The sequence below is a fragment of the Fukomys damarensis genome, unplaced genomic scaffold (assembly GCF_012274545.1).
Source record: "Fukomys damarensis isolate Sample0158 unplaced genomic scaffold, DMR_v1.0_HiC HiC_scaffold_13, whole genome shotgun sequence".
In the NCBI taxonomy this organism is placed as follows: Eukaryota; Metazoa; Chordata; class Mammalia; order Rodentia; family Bathyergidae; genus Fukomys; species Fukomys damarensis.
The window spans coordinates 34,474,184-34,486,328 of record NW_022900925.1 but is presented as its reverse complement, the minus strand read 5'-3'; the positions used below and the strand labels follow the sequence as shown (position 1 = coordinate 34,486,328).

General features: G+C 50.0%; 1 long non-coding RNA gene across 1 annotated transcript in view; it reads left to right on the top strand.

Annotated features, from left to right (window-relative positions):
• Nucleotides 1-6: 6 nt before the first annotated feature.
• Nucleotides 7-12,145, top strand: part of LOC104859486 — a 19,456-nt gene continuing 7,317 nt past the window's right edge. Inside the window, exons 1-2 of the long non-coding RNA XR_779398.1 lie at nucleotides 7-155; nucleotides 1,107-1,167. This is a non-coding gene — a long non-coding RNA (uncharacterized LOC104859486). The remainder of the gene's footprint in view (nucleotides 156-1,106; nucleotides 1,168-12,145) is intronic.

The window sequence follows — 12,145 nt, the reverse complement described above, 5'->3', positions numbered from 1 at the left end:
CAACCTCAACGAGAGCGTCACCCCCGCCGACCTGGAGAAGGTGTTCGCCGACCACAAGATCTCCTACAGCGGCCCGTTCCTGGTCAAGTCGGGCTACGCCTTCGTCGACTGCCCCGACGAGCACTGGGCCATGAAAGCCATCGAAACTTTCTCGGGTAAGCGCACGCCGACGCCCCGGGCCCGAGAGCCCCGTCTGCTCGGCTCTGGCCGCCGCCCCCCACACCGATCGCCCCTGCGCCCCTCCAAGCACCGGTGTCTCCGCGCCCTTCCCCCAGCCCCGGATGGGGAGCTCGGGGTTCCCTTTGCCTCCGTTCCCCTCGACGGGGGCGGGTGCCCTGGCTGGTGGCCGAGGAGGAGGGGGGTTTCGGGGCGCCCAGACGACCCCGATCTGGGCGTTACTGCCAAGTCCAGCCCCTTCCTGGCCGCCCTGGACGGGCCCCCAGTTCGAACACCCCCGGGTGCCCTTCCTCGGTTTTAGGCCTTTCCAGCACCCCCTCCCCGCCGTCTCATCTCTCCCAGCTTTCCCGGCGGACTGCACCCCTCGGGCAGAGCCCAGGAGGAAGGGGCTCCCGCGTCCCGCCCAGGGCCCGGGGGCTCGAGCCATTTTGATTTGATTTGAAAGTGGGGCGTGAGCGGGTGGCGCGGCGGCGCGAGGCGCCATGCTGCTTCCGAGACGCCCGCCCGAGACCCTACAGCCCCGGGGCCCCCGCACGCCCGACAGGTGCCGGCCCGAGCCTTTCGCCGGGGCTCCGACGAAAAATAAAGTTTGTTCCCCACCCCACCCACCGCCCCTTTGCTAGGAGCCGGGAGCCGTGAGCCGTGCAGGCCGGGCGCGCACAAAAAACGCTCTCGCACGTTTCCCAAGTCGACTCGCAGAGCGATCCACACAGTTCGTTTCCGTGATTAAAGCAAAAACTAAGGAAACGAATTTACAGGTTCCACCATTCCCAGAGCAACCTTTTCCTATTGGCCTGCCGGACCGCTGGCTGGATTCCTAGGACCGACTGGGATCCCAGGACTCTGGTGTCTCCCCTCCCCCTGCCTCCCTGGTCCCGCTCACTCCTGTATACCCACGGTTTTTTAAAAAAATCTGTTTCAATCTTTAGGGAAAGTGGAACTGCAAGGAAAACGCCTAGAGATTGAGCACTCGGTCCCCAAAAAACAAAGGTAAGAAAGAGCCCTTGGGAGGGGTGGGACGATGGTGTTCAGGGGTCCATGGAGACTCCTGGGGAAGAAACGCGTTGCGGGCCTTCCCACCCCAACTCCGGATGTTGGGGGCTGGGAGGGAAGGTGGCCAAGATCTTAGAATGAGTGGTTGTTGTTGGGGTGGGGGAGTTTGGGCTGAGGTAAGCTGAAAGATGTTACTTGCAGAATTACAGGGGGGAAAAATCAATGGGATGTAGAAATCTTACAGAGTTTCCTCAAAGTGTGGGGCCATTTTTGTGGGGAAGCTTAAGATCTCCAGAGTTGAGATTCATGGCCTGGCAATTGGCGCGGCTTCCTATCCGGGCTCTACGCAGCCCCCCCCCCAGCCATAATTCTAAAGTGGATTTAGGGTGTTCCTTTTCCAAATCCTAAGGGAATGTGCATTGAGAGCCCTCCACCCACCCCAAGAATCCTCTTAGGTCGTGCAGTTACTTATTTCTGTAACAGGGAGACAATACGTGTATGTGGCGATGTGTACAACTATATGGCTACACACGGGTATAATTCCCCCGACCCCCCAGTCCCTGAGGTCTTACACCGTCCCCTTCCCAACTGGATTTTCCAAAGAATCTGCTGTGGCCTTCCTAGCCTCTAGGACCCCCACCCCCACTCCTTTAGCCCATTGTTACTAGCGGACCATCTGGGGTGAGAGCTTTGTTCAGGCTGGGAGCTGGGGCTCTTTGGAGGGTCTAGAACTCCGTGGATGAATGGTGGGTGTGTGTGTGTGTGTGTGTGTGTGTGTGTGTGTGTGTATTCCAATACCCTTTCTCCTCCAACAAAATGGGGTACCTCTGTCATGCTTGCCAAAAATTCATGGTGGGTTTCAGATCTTTCATGGAACTCTGTTTCTGCCTTCGATCCTCAGACTTTAAACACACTGACAGTGTGTTTTCTCTCCCTGTCTTGTAAGAGCCCCCAGAAATCTTTGATTCCCCTCAACCTTCAACCCTTGTTTCCACTTTCCAGTTGGCTGTGCAGAGTAATCGAGCATTTTCTGGGTGGGTGACTGCCTTTTTTTTTTTTTTTTTTTTTTTTTTTTTTTTTTTTTTTATCTTTGATAAAGCTGTGAAAGGATCTGGTAGAAAGTTTTAACTCGGAGATCATCTGTTTGGTGGTTTATCTTGTGATATTTAAGTAACTGGAAAGTGTTGTACCCACATATGATCAATATGGCTTGCTACTATGTTTATAGAGCTTGTGACCTAAGCTCAAATGTTTGGAACACGCTTATTGGAAAGGTAATTAGAGTTAGGAATAAAGAGACAATAAAATTTGAAGGAAGGGAAAAAAAGTACATTTTGAAACATTTTCTGGAGATGAAACTAAGAAACAAACTTAACATCAGATTTATTGAAGAGTGTGGATATTTGGATTGAAAGCTGAGTGTTGATGGGAAATATATCTCTTCATAACCGGAATTCTGGAATATGTGAACATTTTTCCTTTTGCTTTTGACAATGGTTTAAATTTTAAAGGGAATGAAATGAAAAGCAAAGAGAAATCGCAAAATGTGATGAAACGGAACTCAAAACATTTATATTTTAATTTTCACGGCGCCCTGCATTTGTGGATCTTTTTCCTCAAGCTGTCTGCTTGCTTTTAAGCCATTTCTGGGCTCTTTCCCTCCAAAATGCTTTTACTGAGGGCCCTTTTCAGTTGGAATGGGGAGAGGGGTGTCTTGTGAGAAGACTGGGTTTAAAAAAAATCCCTTTCCACACCCATATTAAATTAGATCTTTTGTGTGTTCTTCCCTTTTCCTGATATGTTTTTTGAGTCCAAACATTGATTCTGTTGTCCTTTTCTTTCTTTTTTGTGGGGGGGGCACTGCTGGTGGTGAGAAGGGACTTCATTTTTCTAGCATGAATCAGTTTTTTTAAAGACCCAGGATTTAAAAAACAAAGAGTTTGTTTTCATTAAGTCAGTTTGCTGTATCATGTTCCGTTCTCTGAGGAAGCTTGTTTGTGTCTTCAGTTTGTGTGTTCTTGGTCTTGGCTTGTTACTGGCTTTTTTAATCTCAGAAGGAGAAAAACGAGTTAATTAAGGCTCACAGACTAAGCAAAATGAGCTTCATGTAGTATCTTTATATCTCGGAGTATATATTCTTTAGCGTCCACTGTTTAAAATAAAAAACTTTCCTTGATAAAAGTTACTTCCAAAGGAGTTAATGATTTAAATTTCCAAGAGTCTCATAGAGCCCAACAACCTTAATATTCCTGTTTTTTTTTCTTTAAAATTGGGGAAATCAAACAAAAGATTTATTGCAGAAATTACCTTTGATCAGCTCTGATTTTAAAAGTATTAATATATTTTGTTCTCATTTCAAAACCTCTCTGATAAATATAGTTTATATTAAGAAGTCCCATGACAACATTATATTCAAGCCAAAAATAGCAAATAATTTGAATTTTTTAAATGGGTAACATTAGATTTCTCTGTCACCTTCCCAAAATTCCTGCTTAGCCAGTGGTGGAATTTGGTTAACAATTTGGGAATTTTGTTGAGAATTCACACATGCATATGGAATCACCGTCCAGTGTTGGTAAGGAGTAGAACAGCCAAAAGCATTTGAAAAGCCTTTGTGGGTTTGCATGTGTTTACTTTTGAGAGACCTGAGTGGTCAGGTGAGGGAATGATCTTTGGGAGACTTGTTACTGAAGGAAATTGTCTTGTAATAATTTGGAACTTCTGTTATGCTTGCCACTGTGGGGCTGTGCCTTTTTTTAGAGGAATTCGATCGCAGATTTACTGTCAGTATCATCAAAATAAAAGGTGTCACTAGAAAAAGATAAAAGTTGCCGCACGTTTTTCTCAGTGGAAATATATTGAAAGTTAACAGTCCCGAGTTTGGGGATTTCTTTGAGTTGATAATGATAGTTCTGTCCTGTAGGCTGACTTAAAATGAGCTGGGCTAACGTATTTCCTTACATTTCCAACTAGCAAAATGAAAACTAGTCGCTTCAAAGGCAGTGCATCCTAACTTGAGTCTCAGAGTTAAAATTTCTGGTGTTAGTGGCTTAAAAAAAAAATCTGTGAAAATTGTCTTGTGAATGGATGAAAAGAGAAAATTTAAAAATTGCAGTTTTAAAAGATGATTTATACAGATTGTGAAGAACTCACTGGCTCACTAAATATTTTCAAAATAAGCTCAAAAATTTACCTTTAGGAATCTTCCATTTGATGGGAAAAAAAATACAAATGTATAGTAGTTAAAGGCTGAAAATAAAAAAAGAAGGGCATTTACAAAACAAGGGAATTGACTAGCCGGGGCGTGGTGGTGCACGCCTGTAATCCCAGCACTCAGGAGGCTGAGGCAGGAGGATCGCTATGAGTTCGAGATCAGCCTGGGCTACATAGTGAGTTACAGGACAGTTTCAACTACACAGTGAGACCTTGTCTCAAAAAAAAAAAAAAAAAAAAAAAAGTGAGAGAATGAAAGGTACCAGAAGAGAGATATTTTCAGATACTTTCTTTAATGGTTTTAAGTAGAGATTAGAAAGAAAGTGGAAAAATCAAGTAAGGTGAGAGATGTCACTTTGTCCAACACTTAGAACTCTTAGTGAAAAGGCTTTTCCATTAGGTTAGGCTTTTTTTTTTGGAGTGGAAAAATGGTTCTTAAATTTGTGTTTATTTTTGCAGAAAACACGGAAGTTGGTTTTCTGTCATTTCTAGCTTCCAGATAGCAATTAAACTTTACAAAGGTAATTGATTTTTCTTTATTGCTAAAAAGTCCTTAGTTTCTTATTCTGGTGGTCAGTATTGCAAGAAGAGATGTTCACTTGGGAGGTTGAGGTAGGAGGATCACTGTGAGTTCAAGAACAACCTCACCACATAACCTGAGCTACATAGTGAGTTCCAGGTCAGTCTTGACTACATAGTGAGACCCTGTCTCAAAAACCAAAAAAAAAAAACCAGAGATGTTCTTAAGGGCAGTGTATTTGTCCTGTAGAAGCAACGTGGGTTTCCATAATCCTTGAATTTTTGACCCGAATTAGAGACATGAAATTGAGCTCTGATGTTCTCAGAGGGAGAACATTTTACTAATGAAGGAAACCTGCAGTTACAGTTCCCATAACTAAAGCAGAGTGTAGCTGTCTTTTCCAAATGTATAGTTTTCATAGTGTCAGCAGCAGAGCTGTTGGTAGAAAGCAAGACAAAACATTGTCTTCATTGCATTTCAGAAATACATTGCCCTGGTGATTGGAAGGCTCTTACTTTGAAGATTCTGAGCTTCTACTCTTTCGAAATCACCTTAATATGTATCATTTAGAATCTGGCCTGTGTATGTGTGTATACTTCTGAAGTTTATTTTGTGAGTTTACTTATTCCAGAATGTGTACCAGCCATTGAGATAGGGCTAGTGCGTATACATTTTCAAAATTTCACATCCAGCTGGTTGTAGTGGGGCACACCTGTCATCCCAGCACTCGGGAGGCTGAGGCAGGAGGATCGCTGGGAATTCGAGACCAGCCAGGGCTACATAGTGAGTTCCAGGTCAGTCTCAACTACACAGTGTGACCCTGTCTCAAAAAAAAACAAAAAAACAAAACCAATTCCCACCTGGTTTAGTGGAAGGAAGACTAGCCAGTGCTAACTGTTCAAGCTCAGAGACTGGTGCTGAGAAGACGGGCACTGGTTGTACCGCCATCCCTGTGGGGTGGTTGATCCCAGGACTGAATGATCCCATGTGAAGCTGAGGCATCTGAAGAACTGGTGTTTCCAGCCGTTGGAATTTTCGTACCACCTTCTTTCACTCCCCTCTCTTTAAAGATTCTTAAGAGTTGCAGGGTTTAGGGACCCGGCAGGGTCTGCGGTCTGCACAGGGCAGGGCTACCTCTGCGTTCAGAATTCGCCTCCTCCCTTACCTGGTTTGATGAAAAAGGAAAAGGACAAGCAGCAGAGTGGCCACGGTGGCACCAGCGGGGTCCCCACCTCGCATCCGCCCACCTTCCTTTTGCGCCTCAGGACAACGTCCTTTCCCAGGGTGCCCAAGACTGGGCCCTGCGGTCCCAGGTCCCAAACCAGGGGTCTCCCTCCTTCCTGAGCCCTTCCCGTAAGAAGGGCAGTGGGAGGCGGCATGGGGTGAGGGGAGGGAAGTGGGGGCCTGCACCGGCGGCCCGGCTGCCCGGCTGCAGCAAGAGCCCGAGAGGGACAAGTCCTCCACTTGACCACTGGCTCCGGGGACTTCATCGAGGTCTCGGCCACTGTTTCGACTCGGAATTAACCGGAAACTCTGTCTTGTCCATTCATGTCCACTTCCTCCTGTGCTGCACCTTGTAAAACACCTCTCAAACAACAAAACAAAAAAAATTAAAAAAAAAACAGGAGGAAAAGTCTCTTTAAGGACCCGCGCTGTGGAGGGTGGGTGTCCGTCTGGTCCCCCGGTGGCCTTTGATTGGGGTGGACGTGCGCCTGCTTGGCGAATCCACCTGCAGGACTTGCTGAGGCTTGGACGGTGCTGTGTTGGGTGCGGGGACGGGGCCATCCAGACCCCAAAACACAGGCTACTGTGTCTCGGGGGTGTTGATGAACCCCGGGAAACATTCGATTTGGGCCTTGTTGTTTTTGGTACCGGGGATTGAACTTGGCCCTTGCACTTGCAAGGCAGGCAGCGGAACCACTGAGCTACATCCCCAGCCCTTGGGCCTTGTCGGTTTGATGCAGTCAAAGAGCTGATCACAGAAGGCGTCCGCTCCCAGGGGCCTGGCTGCCTCCAGGAAGCTGTTTCTGAATGAAATAGGACATACAGTGGGGCGATTCAAAGAATTGCTGACCCAACCAACCATCCATCCAGACACGGCCAAGGCTCCTAGGCACACAAGTCCGATGCTTAGACAAGGGACGTTTTGGTGGCTGGAGAGTATACGAGGGACTGTGATAAGGCATGGCTGGGAACTTGCTTTTTCGTTTAAAACAAGAATTGGAGGAAAGTTTTCTCTAAATGGAGGAGGTTAAAAAAAAAAAAAAGTAGGGATCTCTGAACCTCCTCCTACCCTTTCTGCCACGTCTGTCCTGTGGATTTCTTCTCAGTCTCCGCGTGTCCTTCGGAAAGGAGGGTTAAGGAGTCTGTCCGGTTATTTTTCACTTGGAGCTAATTTCAGTTCAGATCCATCGTCTGTCTGAGTGGACAGATCAAATGGAAGCGTGCAGTTACTTCCGACGATGGGAGAGAGTTTGTAAGAAGCCAAATAGGAATTAATTCAGAGGTGAACAAAAATACTGTTCCCACGTATGAAGGTTGTCTGGGTTCCCAGCTCTTCCAGGCTCGAAGAGTGAGGAAGCCAGGTAAGGTGAGTCTGAGGACCCACCCTAAGTCACTGTTACCCTCTGCGGGGGGCAGGTCTCCCAGGAGACCCAGTGTGGAGAAGCAGGGCCTCAATTCCTTATTTAATTTTTGGAAACAGGATCTTGCTGTGTAGCACATGTTGGCGTCAAACTCTCAGCAATCCTCCTGCCTCAGCCTCCGGAATGGTGGAATCACAGGATTTTGCCTCCATGCCAGGCTCTGAGGCTCCATTTCTGAACTATAAAAGAGTGCTATTGGAGGATCACTGTGAGTTCGAGACCAGCCTGGGGCTACACAGTGAGTTCCAGGTCAGTCTCACTACATAGTGAGACCCTGTCTCAAAAAACCAAAAAAAAAAAAAGTGCTGTTATTTCTGTGGTATTATTTTGTTTTAGATAATTGACTTCTCCGCCTCCTGTATGGCCAGTGTTTGTGTCCCTTTCAAGTTTTTCTATTTCTCGGGCTGTGGTTGGTTTCTTGAGAACCGGAAATGATCACAGTCAGAAGTGCTTGGAACCCAGTTCCTGTGCCATCCATCCTTGTGTACGGTGTGGCAGCTGCCTGCTCCTTAAGGCTTGGACTCAGATGTTGAGGTACACTTGGCCCTTTTCCTGGGGGACAGTGCTGGACACTAAGGTCTGAGGGAACCCGTGTCCAGTGCCGCAGTAACTGTGCTGAAACGGGAGATGGCCGGTGTCCCCTGGGCAGCCTTCCAGACCCTGGACACCTCTTGCCCACTTTCTCAGAGAAGAGGGCTAGCAAGATGGAGCAGTGTGGTGGAGAAGCCACAGGGCACAGGGCCTGTGGTTCTGTTGCTGATTAAATTCTGCTGCTGCTTGGGCCAGCCTCCGGGTGGGACTTCAAGTTAGGGTTACTACTAAATTTACCTGTAGGGCAGGGTTGGGGCCTGAGGAACCACAGGAATCTGCAGATGATGGAGGTGTAGTAAGAATTCAGATGCCGGGTGTGGTGGTGCATGCGCGTAATCCTAGCATTCAGGAGGCTGAGGCAGGAGGATTGCTGTGCATTCCAGGCCAGCCTGGACTCCACAAGGAGACCCTGTCTCAACAAAACAAAGCAAAAACACAATTCAGGATGAAGGGAACAGCGACGCTCTTCTTAGGTCTAGAAAAGAAGAGCAGCTCCCCCTCCGGGTGCAGAAGTGTATGTATTCTGCTCTTAGCGAGCTGATAAAATGAGCATCCGGGAATTGGGGTGCTCAGGAGGTAGCAGAATTCATTGTCCCCCGCTTCCTCTGCCTTTGCCTTCTCTGCATGGGTCTCAGGCCCTCGGTGCTCCAGGCTTGGACCCCACAGGCCGCACACGCAGGTGACACGGACCTCCTGGGGAGCAGGCTCCCAACCGGATGTGGCCTCTCCTATCGCCAGTGAGGGGCTGCTGTGATTGGAGAAGCCCAGCCCCAGCCCTCAGCTTCCCCTGGGTTCTCTGAGGAGAGAATGAGGGAGTCAGGGACCTGAGCGGAGGTGCTGAGAATGTGACACTCGCTGCCCCTCCTCCCTGAGGGCTCAGAGCTGCCTGGGAGGAGAGACGGACCTGGACAGACCCGGGCCCGGTAGGATTTGGAGAGTTCGCCCTGCAGTAAAGGGCAGAGATGACCCCTGGCAAAGCCATGCTGGGCTGGGCCGGGACTGGGAGGTCCGAGGGGAGGAACAGCAGAGTTGCTTATTTTTTGTTTGTTTGGGTTGTGGGTTTTGCTTTGTTTTGTTTTTGTGGCTGTGCTGGAGATGGGACCCAGAGCCCTCCTCTGGTACTGAGCTACATCCCTAGCCAGGGGTCACTTTTTAAAGTCTACTCCAGCTGGGCAAAGTGGTGCACACCTGTAATCCTGACACACAGGAGGCTGAGGCAGGAGGATCACCGTGAGTGAGGCTATAGCGTGGGCTACCTAGTAAAACCTTATCTCAAAAAACCAAAGCAAAAAAATGTCCACTCCAGCAACTTTTATTTATTTAATTTTTTGGGGGGGGGTCTCACTCTGTAGTTCAGAGTGCTCTGGAACTCACTATGTAGCCCAGGCTGGTCTCGAACTCACAGCGATCCTCCTGCCTCAGCCTCCCGAGTGCTGGGATCACAGGTGTGCACCACCACGCCTGTCCTGACTGAGTATTCTTATCTCCAGGGCTTCCCTCTTTATTTGTTATACCCTTCTATCTGCTTTGGGGATGGAGGGGGAGAAATGCCCTGACACGGAGCTCCCACAGCAGCCTTTGCCTGAGGGTGTGCAGACTGGACATGGCCATTCAGTTTCTAAAAGACCTTATGAGGCCCACGCCCTCCAGCTTGAGGACAGGCTGAGGCCGGAGGACGGCGAGCGAGCCTGAGTTCGGGAGAAGGGATGCAGCTTGGCCCCAGGCATGATCCCCTGCGCTGACCAAAACCTTGCAAACCAAACTTCACAGCGCGCTTGGGAAGACCTTTAGCAGGGTGCGTGAGGGCCGCTCCTGGACTCTTGTGCTGTGCTTCACCCAGTTTTCTTTCTGTTGATTCTGCCATTGTGTGGCTTTTCCTGCAAGCCAAAGCCCTTGGTCTTGTAGTGGATTTAGAAATAGCTATAATTTATCAAGTACTATTTTTCTTTGGAACTCGAGGTTCTTCCTCTATATCCTTGCTTTCTACCCCCGCCTCCCCTTAGAAAGGGTCTCACCAAGTAGTTCAGGCTGGGGACTGTGTCTTCCTTTCAGATCCTTCCAAGTAGCCGGGATTACAGGCCAAGCAAAGGTACTTTTTCTTTCTTCGTTTGTTTTTTAGGCAGGGTCTCGAGATGTAGTTCAGGCTGACCCTGAACTTGCTACGTAGTGCAGGCTGGCCTCGCACTTGTGGTGACCCTGCTGCCTCAGCCTCCCAAGTGCTGGAATCACAGGCATAGGCCCCTCATTGTGCTTGTCAAAAAATTGTCTTTTTTTTTTTTGGTACTGAGGATCGAACTCAGGATCTTGCGCTCGCGAGGCAGGTGCTGTACCACTGAGCTAAATCCCCGGCTATTTTGAAATCATGATAACACCCAAAATACCAGGCTCAGTGGAGCACGCCTGTAATCTCAGCACTGGGGAGGCAGAGGCAGGAGGATCCTCACGAGTTCGAGGTCAGTCTGAATTACATAGCGAGACACCCTGTCTCACAAAAAGAAGAAAAAATAGCGAGAACTTTTGCCTGTCTCTCCTCCCTCCGCTGCACGAAGCCTTGTTTTTTGGGGGGCTTTATTGTGTAGGTGCAGGGCTGGGGAGGGGCTCTTCCTCGGAGGGGGTGCAGGGTGAACCCCTGCCCCGCTCCCTTTCTCCCCGTAGTCCTCCAGGGGTGCCCTAAGCTAAAATAGGAGGGAGGGGCAGCCGAGCTAGGAAGAAGAAAGGGAGCACCAGTTAGGGGAGCCTGGGGGACCCAGGCCGCCATCTGGAGGGGGTGGCAGTTCCTGCCAGAGGGGAAGCGATCCGTGGGGAGAAGGTACAGGCTGGGGTGCTGATGTGTAGGTACCGTGTGTTAACATCACGGAGCTCCGTGCTTGTTTGTCCTTTGGTTATTTTTTGAGGCAGGGTCTTGCTATGTATTTGTAGCTCAAGCTGGCCTCAAGCTCACCGTGTAGCCCAGTCTGGCCTTGAACTCACAGCGATCCTCCTGCCTCAGCCTCCCAAGTGTTGGGATCACAGGCATGGACCACCACCCAGCCCAGAAGGGCCCCAAAGCTCCATGTGACACCAGAAACCCCACCAGAGGCTCCCGTGTGTGTGTCCCTGAGGCTGTGCTCTCCTAGGGGTGGCAGAGTCAGTGGGAGGCCAGGGGTCACCACTGGCCTCTCCCGGGTCTACAGCGGTGGGACACGGGATCTGGGGCCCGTGACTCTTCCTACCTGTGTTTTCTCACCCCCCCCCATCTCCAGAGACGCCAGTAAATCAAGGAAATGTAGGGTTTGGCCCTTTCACCCTCTGACACCCTGGAGGCACCAGGTTGCTGCTCTTGGCCACACCCCTCTTTGGTTTGGGTTTAGACCTGGGCAGTGGGAGCCTGGGGGGTGGGGAGATGCTTCCCCCCCCCGTTCTCCCTGCAGGAAGGGACCCAGAAGAGACCCTTGTCACAAGCCCGTTCTAGGGAGCAAGGACTCAGTTACATTTTTGGTAGGGCCACTGATGGCCCAGGTCACCTTGGGCCAGTCCTGCGACCCCTCCGAGCCCTTTTTTGGACCTGTAGAATGGACATAACAGTATTCTCAAGCCGGACATAGTGGTCACACCAGCAGTCCCAGCACTCAGGGAGGCTGAGGCAGGAGGATCGCTGCCTGGGGCACATAATGAGTTCAAGGCTGGCCCGCACTACCACATGGGGGACCCTGTCTCAAAAAAGGAACCAAAGCCAAACCAAAACAGAAAACCACAGTATTCTTAAGCTTCTCTGGTGACTCAGAGGCTCCAGCTGTTCAGCCCTGAGGGTTGTGTGGGGTTATTTCGTGGGCTCTGAGTGCGGAGCGGAGCGCAGTTACCGGAGAGATCAGGAGCTGGCCCTTCTCGGTGGGAGGCCGGCGGGTCTCTGAGGAATGCCGCCCCCCACCCGGGCCCTTCGGACCCCCACGCTTCCCACGCCGGCGCGGCCCCTCCCCCAGGGGACCACCTCTGTCACAGCCGCCGGGGCTCGGGTTTCCCGGTGGCT